We start from the raw sequence: 6,304 nt of genomic DNA, 5'->3' as shown, positions 1-6,304 counted from the left end.
AGACATATGAAAATCATCCATAGAAATTCAATGGTTTGTTGGGAGAATTATGCTCTCTGAACAAGCGATAATGATTCTGGGAGTGTGATATTTCTTACCATGAATGATCACATGAAGAGAGGAGGGCTGCCCTGTGACTTGGCTGCCCATGTAATGATCCGTTTGTAACTTTAGTGAAATATTTTAGGAAATAACAGAAAACACAGAGGATGTTTGTGGAAGGGGTGTGACATCCTGGGGCTTCTGCCCCACGTGCCTCCACACTGAATGAGGGATCGTATGGCTCAGTCTTCAGATCCGGGTGGTGTAGGACCAAGAGTGGTTGTCTGCTCAGAGATAGGCGGCTCTAGGAGATGGGGCTGGAGTGAGCCACAGGATAGCGTTTGTGGGCATGGCCTGGATGACCAGGGGCACCTCTTTCTGGGAAGGAGTGGCCATTTGACAGTTTCCTACTAATGAGACATAAACAGAAACCCTTCTGGATGAAACTTTTATTTTCCTGATAATAGAAAACAACACACCCCTTTTGTCCTCTTCTTCCTCTTCTCCCTTCCTGGAACTCAGAGGTGATGCCTGGAGGTACAGCAACTAGATTGTAACAATGAGAACAAATGCCACATGGTAAATCTAGTCAAGAAATATGAAAGAAACAACCAGAGTCCTTGATGATACTGCTGAGTCAACCATGCATGGCTCCTCTATCTTATTTCTATATTTATATTTAAATGTACCTAACTTTTATATTAATAATTTAATAAGATTACATAATATTATGTATCGTACTATATATTATATATTTAAAATATTTATCTTTTGTCTTATTTTCACAAGAGAAAAACACCTTTTTTTTTAATAAGTCACTATTCTTTATTCTGTTACTTATAGTCAAATCCATTCCTAACTGTTAATCTTTTATTCAACAGGTTTATTGAATATGAAATGCTGAATATTTGAGGCAAGCACGAGGTTTACAGCTTTGTGTCTTGAAAGAGCTATGACAGAGTTTAATGAAATCAGTCTTGGCTTTTGAGTCCTTAGACAAAGCATTGATCTGCACTTGATGGACTGGGGTAAACTGATGTCCGCAACAAGCTCAGCTGTGAGGCTGGTATGTAACAACAGAAACGATAGGGACGAAGTTGTAGTTTTGCAAAGTCAGGAATAAAGCAATATTACCCCCAACATCTCTACTATTTAGTCGGGCTTTTGAAACAGTAACTCACCTAGGATAACTAGACAAAACAGTGAGGCACAGGCTGCTGGTAGGGCACCTACCAGAAGGCGTCTTCCCAGCAGCTCTGGCTCTGACCCTGGGAGGCTGGCCATGGTCCTGGCTGTGCTGGCCTCCACCCTGATCCACAGCCTTTCCCCCTTTCCTGAGCATGGTTGGGATGGGGCTGGATCTCACCACATGCAGAGAAAAAAGGGACCTTGACACCGAACCAACTCCAAGGAAACTCAGGTCCACCAGGTGCTTTCCCAGCTCTGACCTCCCCCTGCCCAGCTCCTTGCACCTCTGCCCGGGGCATAGGGGGTGCAGTTTCCCATCCCCTGTCCGGGGCACCTCTAACCAGCACCCAGGCTCACCCCTAGGCCAACCACAGAGATGCCTGCTGCAGGCCCAGGCCCAGGACAAGGAGCATTGCTGAGTCACCCTTCAGGGGCCAGGAGAAGACAGCGCTGCATGGGAAGGGTCCCGGGCTCCATGCAGGACACCAGATGGTATGAACCAAGGCCCCACTGGTGGCACAATGGAAAAGGGAGTGACCAGGACACTGGCAAAGACTGAGAAGCCTGTTGTATGGCTCTGAGAATACAACATGTCCTCCCAGAGGAATGGGCTGCACTGTGAACCCCACAGGACAGCCAGGCCTGGAATCTGGAGGCCCTGGAGAAGGGGCTGCTCTGCCTGGGGCTGCTCACCCCATCACTCCTGGACACACCCCGGATCTGGCTCTGGTCACCCCAGCCACACCTGGTCATGTCCCCGTAGCCATGGACCCCAGTGTCACCCCATCACATCTGGACATACCCCAGCCCTGCCCTTGGTCACCCCAGTCACAACTGGTCGTGTCCCCATAGCCATGGACCCCAGTGTCACCTGGACACATCCCGGATCTGCCCTTGGCCAACCAGGCCACGCCCACAATCCCTATCCTGTGGCTCACTCCAGCCCCATCTCCTAGAGCCGTGTACCTCTGAGCAGACAACCACTCTTGGTCCTACGCCACCCAGATCTGAAGACTGAGCTACACGATCCCTCATTCAGTGTGGAGGCAGGTGGGGCGCAGGTCCCAGGATGTCACACCCCTTCCACAAACATCCTCTGTGTTTTCTGTTATTTCCTAAGACATTTCACTAAAATTACAAGCAGATCATTACAATCAGCACCAAGCTCGACAGCCTCACTGGGAAGTCTGGGTTGAGAACGAGACTCCTATCCCTGATGTCGGTGTCACGGGCACTGGGGCCATGCAGACTGCCTTGCTCATGATTGTGTAACTGTTTCCCGCCTTTTACAGGTGAGGGGCTGGGGTCCAGAGAGGCTGAGTGACCTCCCCAAGGACACATAGCAGACACTGAGAGGCTGGGTTTCAGCCCCAGCACAGTGGCTCCTAAACCCTGAGGACACGACCCCTGTCTGCCAGGATGAACACTGACAGCCCTGGGCTGGACCCTTGTCACCTACATACTACAGCTCAGAACATGAAGCGAGGAGGGGTCAGGGGCCTGCAGGGCCAGCAAGAGGTGGAGCTGGAATCAGCCTCAGGGAGGCTGGGGTCCCCAAGCCACACTGTCAGCGGCCAGAGAGACGCTAGAGGAGGAGGTTGTGCCGGGGGTCCTGGAACCACTCAGCCACCTTCTACATCAATGCCTTGGCTGGACAGGCAGGGAGACTGTGGTCCAGAGAGGAGCCACTCACCCAAGACCATGGCCCGTGACAGGGAGGCCTGCACTGTGACGCACTCCTCTCTCCAAGCCCTACCTGTTCACTTCCCTTCCCCGGGGCTGCAGCAGCTCCTCCCGCCCCAGAGGACCTGCCCAAGGTAGGTTCTGCTCGGTCCTGCTCCCACCAGTCTGACCCATCTTCACGTGGCCCAGGGATGGTGGGGTCCCAGGCCAGGGAGCTGGTCCTGGGGGCCCAGGGCTGCCTCTGGCTGCAGAACCCCCACTTCCTTCTCATCAATTCCGCTGTCCTGGCTCCTTCCAAACATTGCATTTGGTTTCAAGACACCAGGAGGAGCAAAAGCCCATGTGCGGAGTGGAGGAAGGGCTCACAAAATGTACACGGGACTGAGGCCTTGCATCCCAAAGAGAACTAGAACCCTCCGTCGGGAAAAGGGGGACTAGAGAGTGGCAACAAGGGCACAGGGCTTGCAGACATGGCTCCAAGCTCCAGCGGCGCTGGAGAACCAACCTGGCACGCTGCACGGGCGGTATCCACACACAGGTGCCCGGCCTCTGCTCGCCACGAGCTCCGTAGAGAGGCCCAGACAAGTGGACAGACCCATCTGGGAATGGGATGGCGAGCAACCGGAGTCTCCGTGCAGAGCTGAAGGAAGCAAAACTGTTCCAGCTGCTTTAGAAAACAGTGCGGCAGCATCCATGTAAAGCTGAATGTTTGCACGTTCTGACTCTGCGGTTGGGCACTCACGTACATGGACGTTCGCCACACACGTGTGTGTGTATGTACGCCGAGTGGCAGATCAGCCCGGGGCGCCGGAACACCAATCCTGGGGGCGCTGGAACACCAATCCCGGTGGCCCAAAACTGTTCAGCGTTCGCGTGCACGTGGGTAGCACGTGCCTGACTCTGTCTGCTCCTACATGCTCGGTTGTTCAGCAACGAAAAGTCACAACCACCAGCCACACCCGAGCAGGATTCTCGTCTCGCGCGACGGAAGTCCCACCCAAAATGGTACAGGTGTTATTCCATTTGTGAGAAGTTTTAAAGTAGGTGGGACTCCTCTCTGGGAAGGGGGTTACCTTCAGGAGGTGGGAGGGAGCCTGCCAGACGACGGGAAATGTTCTGTTTCTTGGCTTGGGGGCTGCTCACACAGACGTGCCCACCTCGTCAACTTAACTGTGTTGAATGCTTGCATTTCGTGAGCTCCTCCGTATGTGTGATCTCCTTCGGGAAAGTGTAGTCAAAAGCCTACCAGCAATTTCAAAACAACTGATTGACACTAAAACCATGGCGAGACTCTACGGAATTCCCCTTTGGAAAGAGGGTAGGTTCACCTTTGAATTTATAACAACAAACCCAGAAAACAGCATCTGTCCATGGCCTGAGCAGCCCTGTGTCCCTTGCATTTCATTCAACCTCAGGACAGAGCTGCCCCCGAGAGGCGGGGACCTGGGGCGCCCCATCCTCGAGGCTCTGGGGACCTGCTGTGGGGAGCTGTTGAGCAATGCAGGTGCACGTGGGGAGGGAAGGGAGATAGGAAATAGCTTGAACTGAGCTCCTGAAGGATCTGGCAGCCGGCAAAGTCACAGCAAAAACCTGACTCTTGGCCCCTTTTCCTCACACCCCGGAATGTGGCTTCTGGCTTGCATGTGGGCATATGTGTGCCACAGGATTGGGGTAGGGGGGACGGAGCATGCCCAGCCTGCTGCGCCCCTGCAGCCTGCACCAGGTCTGTGCCTCCAGGCCTGTGGGCAAGAGTTTCCTCCTCGGGGCTCCTGCTGGCCCATTTATGGAGGCGGGCAGGCAAGTGGACAGCGTCATTATTGAAAAGCTCCGTGAGATATGATTGGGCCTTGATTAGGGTGCAGCGATAGGCAACCCCCTTGCCTTGCTGCTGGGACGGAGAGAATCCAGTCTGAGCAAATGCAATCAAGAACATTGGCAAGGGGAGCTTTCTGGGCATCTCTGGGTAGCCCTAGAGGGCCCCTGCCCATCGACTTTGGGGATATATTTGTTCTGAAAAGAGCCCATCGCTTGGGTTGACACAAGAGCCAGACATTGCTGGATTGGAGGGGGAATTCACCCACGTCCCCGACATCCGTTTGAACATTCCAGCCCTCACCTACCACCTCCAACTCTGGGCCCAGGGCTGGCTCAGCCACAGCCTCTCCATTCTGCCGCTGCCCAGCCCACACTGCCTGGCTTGATCCAGAAGTGGCCGCTGCCAGAGTAGCCCTCCATGTCCGGCGCCCTCCACTCTGATGCCTAGGGAGAGAGAGGTCACACGCCAAGAAGTGGAAGTCAAAGGGAGACAGGGATGGGGTCTGGAGGAAGGCGCAGGAGAGGAGTCTGCATGGCCCCGGGACACTGCAGCCTTTGGGGCGGCTTGGTCCCTGTGAGCAGAGCTGCTGTGAGGTGTGCAGGGGCACGTGGACGGGGAAAGAAGGCAGGGCCTGTGGGAACAGGGTGGTGTAATCCAGCTGTGAGGGAAGGAAATCCTGCCCTCTCGATGCCATGAGCGGAGCTGGAGAACACAGTGCTGAGGGACAGAAGCCAGACAGGAAAGGCACACGCGGTGTGAACTTACCCGCATGCAGAATCTGAGACTGCCAAACTCAGAAGCGCAGGCAGAGGACGGGAGGGCCTGCGGGAGCTGCCGACCACGGGGCCTGGAGCCACAGCCACCCACGGGGAAGGAGATCCAACGCGCAGTAGCCTGACCACGGCCCAAAACGCGAACTTGAGACTTGCTGAGACGGCAGATCGCAGTGTCATCACCTAAAAAAAAGAAAAAGAGAGATGCAGGGATGGAGGGTCACCGCAACAGCACGACGGGGTGGGGGTTGGGGAGATGCTGCTTAGCCCACCTGTGGCGACCCTCCCGTGGCCTGCTCAGGCGTGAGATCGTCTAGCTATTCACCTTTCATATGGACGACTCTAGAATCCTCTGTCATTCCTTGATAACAAAAGCAGACCACGGATTTTCAGAGGGGCAAGCAAGCCCCCTGGGGACTCTTCCGTGGAGGCAAACAGACCCTGACGCAGCCACTGGTCCAGCTGGGCAGGACCAATCAGCTCCTGAGTCCAGGAACGCAGGCAAGCTCCCCGTGGGCCGGGTGTGGAGCGTGAACTGCAGTGGCCGTTTCTCCAAGCCCCTTTCCAGTGCCGGGATCTGCACAGCCTCTCCCTTAACAGCTGGGTCACACGTGGGTTGGCCCATGGCTGCGTGCCATGTACTTGAACGCCCTTCTTTCTGCCGGCCCGTGGCCTAGTCTGGGTGATGGATCACCTTGGCATGGGCCTCCAGTGTTTTCAATCTTCCAGAAAAGTTCATTTCAGTTCTGTGAGCAGTTTGGTGGCAAGCATCCTGCAAGGGAGCTGGGAGGCCTGCGTTCCG

At 54.8% G+C, this 6,304-nt stretch overlaps 1 long non-coding RNA gene across 2 annotated transcripts; it reads right to left on the bottom strand.

The window, feature by feature from the left end:
* Window positions 1-474: 474 nt before the first annotated feature.
* On the bottom strand, window positions 475-6,061 carry LOC309844073. 2 transcript variants are annotated; one of them, XR_014300484.1, is made up of 5 exons: window positions 5,828-6,061; window positions 5,495-5,685; window positions 5,030-5,172; window positions 3,987-4,128; window positions 475-588 (listed from the first exon to the last, which is right to left on the bottom strand). It is a non-coding gene; the product is annotated as an uncharacterized lncRNA (long non-coding RNA). The 2 variants fall into 2 exon arrangements; XR_014300485.1 differs by having other exon boundaries at window positions 5,034-5,172.
* Between the last annotated feature and the right edge of the window lie 243 nt (window positions 6,062-6,304).

Source organism: Mustela nivalis (assembly GCF_964662115.1).
Source record: "Mustela nivalis genome assembly, chromosome: 11".
NCBI classification, from domain to species: domain Eukaryota; kingdom Metazoa; phylum Chordata; class Mammalia; order Carnivora; family Mustelidae; genus Mustela; species Mustela nivalis.
This window is presented reverse-complemented; position numbering and strand designations above follow the sequence as displayed.